The 13,291-nt window shown below is 43.2% G+C and overlaps 1 long non-coding RNA gene across 1 annotated transcript; it reads right to left on the reverse strand.

Annotated features, from left to right (window-relative positions):
* Positions 1-1,022: 1,022 nt before the first annotated feature.
* LOC136495674 (uncharacterized) lies at positions 1,023-8,025 on the reverse strand. Its single transcript, XR_010769017.1, has 3 exons — positions 7,806-8,025; positions 1,235-1,355; positions 1,023-1,159 (listed from the first exon to the last, which is right to left on the reverse strand). It is a non-coding gene; the product is annotated as an uncharacterized lncRNA (long non-coding RNA).
* Between the last annotated feature and the right edge of the window lie 5,266 nt (positions 8,026-13,291).

Below are 13,291 nucleotides of genomic sequence, written 5' to 3' on the forward strand. Positions count from 1 at the left end.
AGGAACTGTCTCGAAATTTCGATCAACGTGCTCACGGGGCAACGCCGCCAACTTGCGTGGGAGTGGTTTTTTAATTGTATAAAATACGAATGAATTCTGAAAATCATGAAACTTGTCGAGTTGTCGCCGTATCGTATGCGTATGCCATGGAAAAATTTTGAAAAAGTTTCGAGCACATTGTCACGTACGATGCTCACAAACCAGGACATGGTTTGTGAGCATTGTACGTGACAACATGCTCGAAACTTTTTCAAAATTTTTCCGCGGCATACGCATACGATACGGCGACAACTCGACAAGTTTCATGATTTTCGGAATTCGTTCGCATTTTATACAATTAAAAAACCACTCCCACGCAAGTTGGCGGCGTTGCCCCGTGAGCACGTTGATCGAAATTTCGAGACAGTTCCTGGATTTAGCCTAAATTTACACTAAGAAACAAGGATAACATTTTTTGAACGAATGTAATCCATTATTCGATGCACCGGCAGTTCAAACTTATATTTTCTGAAAAAATTCAACAAAACAAAATAAACTATAGAAATATGCCAAAAGGCAATGAAAATGTCCCAAATTTAAACATGTTGTTTGTGGTAGTGTACTAAAGCTTCAAAAAATTGGTGGCAAAAAACAAATTTTTTTTTTGCCAAGTGCCAAGTTTTGGCACTCGGCAAAATAAATTCTTTGCCGAGTGCCAAACGGGGGGCACTTGGCAAAGAGGACGCCGCTGGATGCCGTTAAACCCCTACCAATCTTTGCCGAGTGTAGGTCTTTGCCGAGTGCCAGGCACTCGGCAAAGGCCTTTTTGCCGAGTGTCATATTTTGCCGAGTGCGGCGCTCGGCAAAGCAGGTCTTTGCCGAGTGCCCGAAATTTGGCACTCGGCAAAGATTTTTGCACTCGGCAAATCACGTGTTTCCCGTAGTGACCATAATAATGGTTCTGCAACATGGCCTGCTCTTCTCTTGCCACACGCATCAGCTCCAAGATGTAACCCCATTAATTAGAACAATCCATATGAGCCAGTACAAGTGAAATTATAAGCTTATTTTTGCATCTTTATTCTGTTGCCATAGGACTGAATGGTCTTGCCATTGCCTTGGCAGTCAAGGTGAACTCAAGAGCTTGTTGTAAAATGGTTGGCAATGGTGCTGGAGATACCTGTAAGCGCACAACCACCATGTATTATTGAAGACAAAAAAAAAAAAAAATAAACACCGAAATGCATCCAAATACCTTGGCACCATTGGTGAGAGGAAGCTTGCAAATGGCTACCTGGGCATAGCCTACTGTTAGAGTCATATCTGGTTTCCGCTGCCCCCAGCTCTCCAATTCTTTCATCTGCCGTTTTATCCACCTTCTTGTCATCAGAAAAAATAATTATTGAGCGCAGTCTTTATATTTTCTATATACAATTTTGCAAACTTAAAATTGTATCTAAACCTAAAAGAGAGCACGGTATTCACGTGTCTATTATTTCATATAAAATATAAGAATACAAAATCAAACATCAAGCCGTAATGCTGTTAACAGATATTCTAGGAATACATAATTGTAATCAAACATACAAACCCTGAGAACAAGAACATGGTAGGTTTGAAAGCACATCATCTAAAATTCTACTGTTTGTACTGACTGATTCTACATTCTAGTTCCCAAATTCTGTATGAAAGCACGTAGACAGTGATGGATTAATAGGATGATATTTGACTGGTTGATTCCATGGCAGAGGTATATATCAACCGCTAACAACTTGTATAACACTATCAATGTATCTATAGACTAAATATTATTGTGTTTTATTCAATGCTGCCCGGCTCCATTGCTTCACATTTGAAAGATCTTCATGGAGACCAACCAACAAAAAAGCAAGCTCCTATGAATCATGTTGATTAAAGCCAGGGAACCGAGGAGAACAGGCAAGTTTTCCCGTGAAATGATAAGGGGCAACTGGTTTCTATTAGAGAGGTCCATAAGCCCCTCAATAATTCTCCAAATGCAAGGCATATTCACCCTAGTTAACAGAAAAGTCAACAAACAATTATGTGATTATTGGTTGTTTTCATACTTGGTTTCTGAAGTAAAAGTGATTGGTTGCACCTTAACTATATGGAGATCATGTTAGAATTGATCTCATCCGTCTTGACCCAACGATCGAGACAGACCCCTTGACAGCACCCTGATCGGGGACGCCCAGCCATCTAGTGGCTGGTGGGCCCCCGTCGCACAGTGCCTATATAGAGGAGGTGGGGCAAACGGCTCGCGATACGAGGTTCACTGCCGCCACCACAACCCCACCGTCTAACCCTAGTCCGACCGAGAGGGAGGCACTGCCAGCGGCGGGAATCGCCATTGCCTTTGCCACCACCAACCTCTTCACCGACACCCTTTCATCACCTACACCGACCGTCGCTGCACATGCGCAGAGCTTCACCGACGAACCAGCGATGGCAGGGAGCTCCTCCAACCCCTCCGATGGTCAGATGCTCCTACATCTCCCTCTCTCTCTGTCTCCTTCTCCCGAAGCAAGCTCTAGGTATATTTGATTCAATTGGTAAAGATATCACCCTCTGATCTACACCTAGATGATCTAAAGACCCTAACAATGGTATCAGAGCCAGGTTTTCCTAGGCGTGGATCTTGTCAGGGGCAAGAAACTGATTAGAAAAGAAATAGACTAGATCCGTTCGGATCTAGACAGAGAAGGGGTCAGCCAAACCCTAACCCTACGAAGAAGCGCGTGGGGAAGAAGAACAGTCTCTAACCCTAACTGGGTGAAGACGGAAGGGGCTCGGCTTCAAGACCGCTTGATCCGAACCCTAAACCCACGACCAGATCTCGGGGAAAGAAATAGAAAGAAAAAGAGAGAAGAAGGTGATTCAAATCGATTCAAAATTTCACCAAACCCTAACCCTAGAAGGGGAAGAAGAGGAACAAGACGGACAAGGGGGGCTCACCTGTCACCGCTGTCAGTAACACCACTGCGCCGTCGCGCGGGAAGAACCACCCAGGCCGCCGGCTGGCGAGTCCACGCCATCGCGCGGGGCAGCGCCTAGGGCTCGGGGTCATGGGCACCGTCGCAAGGCCCCTCGACGGCGGCGTGCTCAGCCTTGGGCGAGCGTGCGTGCCGATGAGGAGCTCCGCGGCGGTGCCGCCACTGTTTTTTCTCCAGCCGTCGTGGGTGGCCATCACTGCTCACGGCGCCGCTAAGAGAGAGAAGGAAAAGAACAGAATTGTGACCTAGGGTTTGGAGGGGTGCGGCCGGGGCGGGGGTTTTAGCCTCCCGAAAATGGTGCTCGACCGTTGGATTCAGATTGACGGCGAGCGTTGCTCCAGGCCGAATAGAGCCCAGGCGGGCAAGAGGAATCCCGGCCCAGGCCTAGGTTGTGGCCTAGGCGCGGGGGAGGCGCCGCGAGCGCTACGCGCTGTGCTGCTGGGCCGCGCAGCTTGAGCGTGGGCTGCTGAGCACGCGGGGACTTGCTGGGCCACGAGCACGCGTAGTGGTTGGCCGCACGCTGCTGTTGCTTGTGGGCCGCGTGTTGCTACTGCTTGCGGGCCACTCGCTCCACGCGCACTGCTGCTACTGGGCTCCGGGCTACACAGTGCTGGACCGGGCCAAAATGCACAGTTGTTCACAGTTTAAAGTTTATTTTTCAGAAGCAGTTTTTTTATGTTTTGCTATGTTTTTATATTTCATCTCTGTCAAAATTTGAACCAACGGAATAATTTTGACAGAGAGTAGAAAAGTACAGTAAAATGCTTCTGAAAAGTAGATAAAGAAATTTTGTCAAGTTTCCGCTGCAAAGTTAATGATGACTGTCTTCTTATTAAATTCGAACCAATGGGAGAATTTAATTTGAAGAGTAGTTATAGTTATTCAGTAAATGATGAAAAGTTGATCCTCCAGTTAAAATTGGAACCAACTAAAAAAATTAATTGGAGGAATAGTCGGTTGATAGTTAAAGTTAAATTATGGTATTATTATTTTCTGACTAACGTTGGAGGAACCAACGTTTGCATGATGTAATCATGTGGATGAAGTAAGTAATCAAAGTTTCCTCATTCACAAGAGTTCTGAATGTTTTGAAATTGTGGTAGAAAAGTTCATACCACATTTCGAGGAGGAGAAATGTAAGATTAATTAAGAAAGACGATTAAGAAAGATAATTCCCCATACTTCAGATAATGCAATGCATACTATGCATTAAAGGTAAAAGTGATCTATAAAAGATGAATGTGATCGTTGAGGGAGTAAGACGGTCATAATAACGATACCCCTAAAGTAAAGAAATAGCTAAATTTCTGGACCTTTTACAGTTCTGATAGGAAGATAGCATAGTCGGCTAGTATTCATACTGGACGAGTTCAGAGTTATCAAGGCGGTGCTAAACGCGCCATATGAGTTTTTAGAAGATTAAACCCAAAATTAGAAATTTGAAGATACACCATCTTTATAGAAGATGGAGTAATCTGAGGGAGCATGGTATGTAGATACCTAAGGCTTGAATAGAAGTGGGATTATATATCCACTACAGTGTTTTAGAGCAACAAATTGCTTAATACATGTTGATGTTGTATGACATATACAACACCTGATGTTAGCTCTTAAAGAAGATGAATAAGTAAATAAGGATCTTGTGATACAGGAGGCTATAGAACAATTGCCTTTTGGCAATGAAGAGTAAAAATAGCCCCATATGAAAGAAGTGCCACGAGGCCCCAAAAGGTCTTAAAGAATAAGAAAATCAGATAAATTCAAATGGAGGGTAATTCCACCTCATTTGAAAAAGCCATGTGAGGCGTTCACTCGTCTAAATGGCAAGAAGCAAAGGAAGATGAAATGAAATCGATAAATACCAACGATGTTTGGGACTTAGAAGAAATTGCTAATGGAGCCAAAACAGTAGGTTGTAATGGGTCTGCAAGACAAATGTGACTCCAAAGGAAATATGTGAAGCTATAAAGCGCCACTTGTGGCGAAATGATTTACACAAAGAGAAGAAATAGATTATAATGAGAATATAAGGATTCTTTTAGAATCATAATGGCGTTAGTGGCACATTATGATTTAGAGTTATATTAGAAGGATGTAAAGACACATTCCTCAACAGGGATTTGTGTGGAAAAGTTTACATGACACAACTCAAAAGGTTTTGTCGTGGAAGGAAAAGAATATAAGGGATGTTGCCTGAAGAAATCCATTTATGGATTAAAGCAAGCTTCAAGATATTGGTACTTGAAGTTTGACAGTACAATAAGAAAGTTTGGATTTTAAAGAGAATGTAGAGGACAATTGCATTTATGCGAAGTTTAAACATGGGAAATTTATTTTCCTAATCCTGCATGTGGGTAGCACCTTACTCGCTAGTAGTTGTGTTAATCTACTGTTGGAGAAGAAACAGTTCTTGTCCTCAAGTTTCAATGAGAATGATCTTGGTAAAGCGTCATTCGTTCTAGAAATTGGAACTTACCGAGACAAAAGGAAAAGGGGTATTAGAACTATCTCAAGTGTATACTTAGAGAAGATTCTAAAGAAATAAAGTATATATGTGAGTAAACTTGCGCCTGTTCCTATAGTAAAGGGTAATAGTTTTGGGAACTTCCAGTGTTCCAAGAACCAATGTGAGATCGATCAAAAGGACGTCCTATATGCTTCAGCTGTTGGAAGCTTAATGAATGCTTATAAGTAAGAACTTACCCTGACATAGTTCATGTATCCGGGATGTTTTGGCAGAAGTCCAGTCCAGATATAGATCACTGGAATGGAGTTGAGAATGTTTTGCAATTGTGCAAAGATTTATAGGCCTCATGATGATTAAGAAAGAATAAGTACTCTCAAATAGTTGTGGGTACAAATGTTAAATTTTGGCGAGATGTTTAGTGAAACCCACATAGTAGCTAACACTCGCAGTTGGAGTTTTATTGTGGAAAAGCTCCAAAGAAACAGTTGTGGTGTCATCAATGATGCATACCTATAGTATAGCTTGTCATGAGGCTTAAAGGACAGGCGAAATGGTTAAAAGAACTTACATCCAGAATTGATAATGGTATACAATAGCAATAACCATTTAAGTAGTTCGCTCCTATAACAACGGGTCAAGTGTGCTGCCAAACACATTGACGTTAAAGTTATACGTTGTGAAGGAGAAAGTCCGGAATCATACTAAAAGTATTGAACATAAAAGTAACAAGCAAGTGCTTGCGGATCCGCGTACAAAAGGCTTACCACCCAGTGTGTTTAGAGAACACACAGTCGACATGGGTTTATGGTATAGCCTATGATTTTCGGACAATAAAGGGCCCAAAGTTAAAGAATCTGTTTCAGAACAGAGACGTGTATTGTAGCTGTTAAGTCTATTGGCGATTGACCGTGACGATGAAGCATGCTCTATGCACTAATCTGTGATGGAACAAATAAAAGTGACAGGGATTAAAGTCAAAGTTTAAAGTTAAAGTATGAGTTGAGATCAAGGGGGAGAATGTTAGAATTGATCTCATCCGTCTTGACCCAACGGTCGAGACGGACCCCTTGACCGCGTCCTGATCGGGGACGCCCAGCCATCTAGTGGCTGCTGGGCCCCCGTCGCACAGTGCCTATATAGAGGAGGTGGGGCAAATGGCTCGCGATACGAGGTTCACTGCCGCCGCCACAACCCCACCGTCTAACCCTAGTCCGATCGAGAGGGAGGCACTGCCAGCGGCGGGAAGCGCCACTGCCTTTGCCACCACCAACCTCTTCACCGACACCCTTTCGTCACCTACACCGACCGTCGCTGCGCATGCGCAGAGCTTCACCAACGAACCAGCGATGGCAGGGAGCTCCTCCAACCCCTCCGACGGTCAGATGCTCCTACATCTCCCTCTCTCTCTGTCTCCTTCTCCCGAAGCAAGCTCTAGGTATATTTGATTCAATTGGTAAAGATATCACCCTCTGATCTACACCTAGATGATCTAAAGACCCTAACAGATCATAGTTGATGCAATCATCACCTTCTTTCTAGTTGAAATCAGCTTCATGGTATTTCTAGAGAGGAATGGCCCCTGAATTTTTTGAAAAATCCAAACATTTGGAAGGAGGAATTGCTGAGAGTGAGATGAAGATGAGCAGATACTAAGAAACATAATAACTCAGCTAACAAAAAGCACAATAGCTCTAACAATGATATGAAGTTCTTTCCAAATATGTGTGTTCTATTTAGTTGGGCAACACCAAATCTTTTTCAATCAGCGCTAAACTGGCACCAGAGGCTATCATCATACTCTACCAATTATTTACTTCCTTCCCTTACCTATACCATATGTAACATCAATCATCAATAAAAAATAAGGAAGAGGGAGGAGAAGGAACTAAGCTGCTCGGCTACGAGGCAGGAACTCACTATATATATCATCTATTTAAAGAGCAAAAATGATCACTTTGAACCCTCGGGTAACTAAATAAGGTTGTCAAACCAGGTTGTTAACCAGCTAAGCTTGACCAACAAGGCTGCAAACAATTTCTTCCTATAACAACCACATGGGGCCAACTTTTTTCAGAACATTGGACCCCTAATTTCTTCTAACCATAAACTGCACTCCCACCATAAACATTGGACCCCTAATTTCTTCCCTAGAAATACAGTTACCATTTTGAATTTTAAATACAAGGGAAATAAAAAGACAACATCCTTAGTAAAACACCAGTCTTAAAAAGGTGAAGAAAATCATGTATGACAGGATGATATATACCAAGATATAATTTTAAGTAGTGTATACTGGTATTGTTTGCTTATATGAAATAAGAAACGTACAAAAGAGAAAACAGTACCTTTAAGATCTAGTGGCTTTATTCTAAACCAAGAATAACAAAAGGAACCACCGAAATTGACTCTCAGAAAGCAACACGCTAGTTCAGATATTATATGACCTGATGAGAAGTAACATAATTTTTTATCCTGTTCATAGAAATTGACAGTATAGTTTTGCAAAAATAAGCTCACTAATAAAAATTGAGTTCCATTCTTTTAATGGTCATAAAGAAAAGATGACTTGTAGTATCATTTGACTACTGGAGTTGGAGTTGAATAACACACCCCGGTTGTGAACAAAAAAATTAAATTCTAATGGCTAAAGTGATCAAGGCTAGGACACATTTGTTTAATCCTATGTAGAAATGACAGTGCCAGGACAAAACACAGACCATGGCACCTCTCTGGAGTCTGGAAGTACCCATGTATATCAAAACTCAAGGGTTCAGAGATTAGATAAAAAATCAGGAACTATGTAATACTTAAATGACTACAGAGTTAACATATACGAATATGTCTTTCACTGGATATCTAGGTGCGTTGAAAACTTGAAGAAGTGAATGAACTGACTACATAACAGCAAAAAGAATTGACCTTTTCTTAAGTTTTCTATTTAGCTACTGCAACAAGAAAACTCTTTACTACAGAAAGTTATTCCTATAAACTCTATTCTTAAGCCACTAAAAGATATTAAATTAGATGTGGTGCACATATCTAATAGAAAAAACATAAATAAAAAAGACAACGAAAATAGATAGACTCACACGAACAACTGCACTTATAACAAAAATCGATAACCCTGCTTTGATATCAGCGTTAAGGCAAATGAACTCAGTCAACCAGGTCTCCAGTCGTCCAATACACCAAATTGGTACTACGGGTGGTTAACTTGCATTATACTATCTTTATATATACTATAAAGGAGTATAAGAAGACAAATTGAAAAGATCAATCATCTCCCTCAAGGCTCAGTTACCCCCCAAAAGAACCTTATTCTATGGCTTCCTTCGCTGTTCGGCTACAACTCAACAATTTGAACAGAGAATCAAATCACAGGAAAACACTGGATCGCAACTAAACTAACTCCAATAGCCCAATCTTCTCAAATCACAAGCATCACGGCAGGGTAGAGTCATCACTGTACCTTTGCCTCGAATTTTTTATATCTCTACCTGGTACCTGCAACGTAGGCATGAATCCTTCATCATGCCGCCACCGTGCACCGGGGCATCGAGGAATGGGTAGGGGCAGCGGGCTCCAAAGGGCAGGACGTCCGCGTGCGTGGCCCACCTCGGCACCGTCGTTGGCTACCCGAGGAGCCCAGCCACTACACGTCGTGCCGCCGGCATGACCAAGAGATGCATCCGCCGTTCTTCCATCACCGAGTGACTGGAGCGTGTCCGCCTTCTTGGTCGTCGGCCACGTTGAGTCGTTCGTGGACTAATCTCGAGGGGAGGAGGAGGCGTGCCATGGAGAGGAGAGGAGGATTGGCGGCACCGGGGAAAGAAGGAGAGGGAGCCACGAGGCGCAGATGCATGCAGATCGTTGGAAAGGAAACCGCCCCTTGGGTACACGCCCGCCGTGGAAAGGAAACCGCCCTTGGGTACATGCTGGCGGGTATACCGTGCATGGGTGAAAAAAAAACTGGCGGATGCGTGCCGCGGAAGAGACAAAAATGCTGTCTATGTAAAGAGTTTCTGATGTCTTCGGCCTGGGACCGCTTGTCAGATCAAGGACGGAGATTTAGGTGCGTTGGATCTGGGTTCACTAGTAGAGAAACGACCTTTGATCCACTTCGAAATTTGGCTGTAGTCCCGGTATTTTTCGCGCCCGGGACTAGAGAAACCTTTAGTCCCGGTTGGTAGCTCCAACCGGGACTAAAGGTCCCTGCCCAACGGCTACTGCGCCAGGCTTTTGCTGGAGGGGACCTTTAGTTCCGGTTGGAGCTACCAACCGGGAGTAAAAGTCTACTCCCGGCTGGAGGCTCCGTCCGGGACTAGAAATGGACCTTTAGTCCCGGTTTCTGTCTACAACCGGGACTAAAGGTCCCCTCCTATATACCCCTTGTTCCTCCCCGAGCCCGAGCCACTTCGAGCTCAGTGTTCTTGCTTCATCGCCGGCCTCTCTTCTTCCTCATCACCGGTGATCACAAGATTTCTTCCATTCCTCCATCGATTCTTTGGTTCTAAAGGTTACCAACTTTATACTCTCATGTTTCATCAGTAGCTTATTTCATTTTGTGGACTAGATATATGTGGTTTTTTTATGGTAGATTTTTTTTATTTGTAAGCCATTTAAGCTCAAAATCACTTTAAAGTTTGCATATTTGGATGAAGGAAGGTTAAAGTAGTTATTCAAAACTAGTATTGAGCTTTCATTTCTAGCATGCATAGCACACTTCATGCTTTAGAGATATAGAGAATTTTAGAGTTTTTTTAATTTTATTTATCTATAAAATGAGAAATTTATATTATATTAAAAATGAGTATAGAGAGTAGATGGCAACTGCTTCCGGGTCCTCGGCCTCTCATCGGGTTACAAAGCGACTGAGGCCAGACCTCCCTCTCATTGTATGCGGCAAGTGTGAGGATAAGATTGTGATGGAGTACCGGGTGAGGAAGAAGTGTCCCAACAAGGGCCGTATCTTCTACAAGTGTCTGGATCGCAATGTGAGTTATTTTATCGCATTTGATGATTATGGTTAATTTATACTTATTTTCATGATGATTGTGATTAAAGTTCTAATTTTTTGTTTTAATTTCAGTGGGATGGCACTGGATGTTTAGGCTGGTACTGGGAGAAAGAGTATGTTGAACACATGCAAAACTCTCTTGCATAGGCGGTTACGACGGCTGATGAGGCAGTGATCTTGCGGAAGAAGCCCATAGATGTTGAACAAACGCATGATCTGTCTGTTTTAGTTGGGATTGGTCGCAAAATCCTTATGCTGCTGAAGTGTATTTTAGCTTTAGTTTTTTTAGTGGTAGTTGGGATTGTCTACATTATAGCGAGACTTTCATAAATTAATACCTTGTGTGGTGGCATGCATGTCGTATAATTAACTAATTATGTTCTAGGTTTTAATATGGTATATATGTCATGTAATGCAGATGAGACGACATTGGATGTACAATGCTGATCGCCACTCCCAAGAGTTCATTGAGGGCGTGCATTCTTTCTTACGTGTGGCCGAGGCAAACAAACGCGATGGTTTCATGTGCTGCCCATGTGCCATATGTAAGAATTTGAAGGAATATGCTAGCTCAAGGAGTCTTCATTCACACTTGTTGAAGTCGGGTTTTATGCCAAACTATATTTGTTGGATGAAGCACGGAGAAACCAGGGTTGTAATGGAAGAAGGTGAAGAACAATGGGACGATGATGACATTATTGCTGAATATGGGGCCTTTAATGATACTACAATGGGGGAAGCTGAAGAAGAGGTAGGGGCAGAAGATGAGCCCGCTGATGATCATGGTCAGGCCATTCGTGACGCACAAAGAGAATGCGAAAGTGAAAAGGGGAAGATCAATTTCGAGCGCATGCTAGAGGATCACAAGAAATTGCTATACCCAACTTGTGATGCGGGGCAGAAAAAGTTGGTACCACACTAGAATTGCTGCAATGGAAGGCAAAGAATTGTGTATCTGACAAGGGATTTGGGGAGTTACTGAAAATCCAAAAGAAGATGCTTCTGAAGGATAACGAATTGTCTGCCACTACGTACGAAGCAAAACAGGTAGTCTGCCCTTTGGGATTAGAAATCCAGAAGATACATGCATGTCCTAATGACTGCATCCTCTACCATGGCGAGGAGTACGAGAAGTTAGATGCATGCCCAGTATGTCATGCATCGCGGTATAAGATCAGGCGAGATGACCCTGGTGATGTTGAGGGTGAACGTCCCATGAAGAAAATTCCTGCCAAGATTATGTGGTATGCTCCTATAATACCACGCTTGAAACGTCTATTCAGAAACAAAGACCATGCAAAGTTGTTGCGATGGCACAAAGAAGACCGTAAGGTAGACAATATGTTGAGACACCCTGCTGATGGGTCCCAGTGGAGAGCAATCGATAGAGAATTCCCAGAGTTTGCAAATGACGCAAGAAACTTAAGGTTTGCTTTAAGTACGGATGGTATGAATCCTTTTGGGGAGCAGAGCAGTAGTCATAGCACTTGGCCTGTTACTCTATGTATCTACAACCTTCCTCCCTGGTTATGCATGAAGCGTAAGTTTATTATGATGCCAGTGCTCATCCAAGGCCCAAGGCAACCTGGCAACGACATCGATGTGTACCTGAGGCCACTAGTTGAAGAACTTCTACTTTTGTGGAACGGACCAGGTGTACGTGTGTGGGATGAGCACAAACAGGAGCACTTTGACCTGCGAGCATTGTTGTTTGTAACAATCAATGATTGGCCTGCTCTAAGTAATCTTTCAGGACAATCAAACAAGGGATATAATGCATGCACGCACTGTTTCGATGACATTAAAGGTATATTCTTGAAAAAATGTCGAAAGGTCGTGTACCTTGGCCATTATCGATTTCTTCCTGCGAATCACCCCTTAAGAAAGAAAGGCAAGCATTTTAAAGGTAAGGCAGACCACCAGACCAAGCCGGGCAACCGAACTAGTGAGGATGTACTCAATATGGTCAAGGATGTGAAAGTGGTATTTGGAAAGGCACATGGCAGCGAACCTGTTCCGAATGACGCCGACGGTCACGCACCCATGTGGAAGAAGTCCATATTTTGGGAGCTACCCTATTGGCAAGTCCTAGAGGTCCATAGCGCGATCGACGTGATGCACCTGACGAAGAATCTTTGTGTGAACCTGCTAGGCTTCATGGGTGTGTATGGGAAGCCTAAGGACACACTTGAAGCACGATAGGACCTACGGTGTTGGAAAGAACGAGACAACCCGCATCCAGAGAAGACAGATGATGGACGCCATTACTTAAGGCCTGCCAGCTACACTCTTAGCAAAGAAGAGAAGGAAAGCATGTTTGAATGCCTAGCAAGCATCAAGGTACCATCTGGATCCTCCTCGAATATAAAGGGTATAATAAATGTGTCAGAGAAGAAATTCCTAAACTTAAAGTCCCATGACTGCCACGTGCTCATGACACAATTGCTTCCTGTTGCATTAAGAGGAATTCTACCTCCAAATGTACATCTAGCCACCGTGAAGCTATGTGCATTCCTCAATGCAATTTCTCAGAAGGCAATCGATCCAATGGATCTAGCTAAACTACAGAATGATGTGGTTCAATGTCTTGTCAGCTTTGAGTTGGTGTTCCCTCCTTCCTTCTTTAATATCATGACACACCTCCTAGTTCACCTGGTCAAGGAGATTAGCATTCTCGGTCCTGTGTTCCTGCACAACATGTTCCCCTTTGAGAGGGTCATGGGAGTCCTAAAGAAATATGATCACAACCGTGCTCGACCAGAAGGAAGCATCGCCAAGGGCTATGGAACAAAGGAAGCTTCCGCGTTTTGCTCT

This window comes from Miscanthus floridulus, chromosome 1 (genome assembly GCF_019320115.1).
Source record: "Miscanthus floridulus cultivar M001 chromosome 1, ASM1932011v1, whole genome shotgun sequence".
Lineage (NCBI taxonomy): Eukaryota > Viridiplantae > Streptophyta > Magnoliopsida > Poales > Poaceae > Miscanthus > Miscanthus floridulus.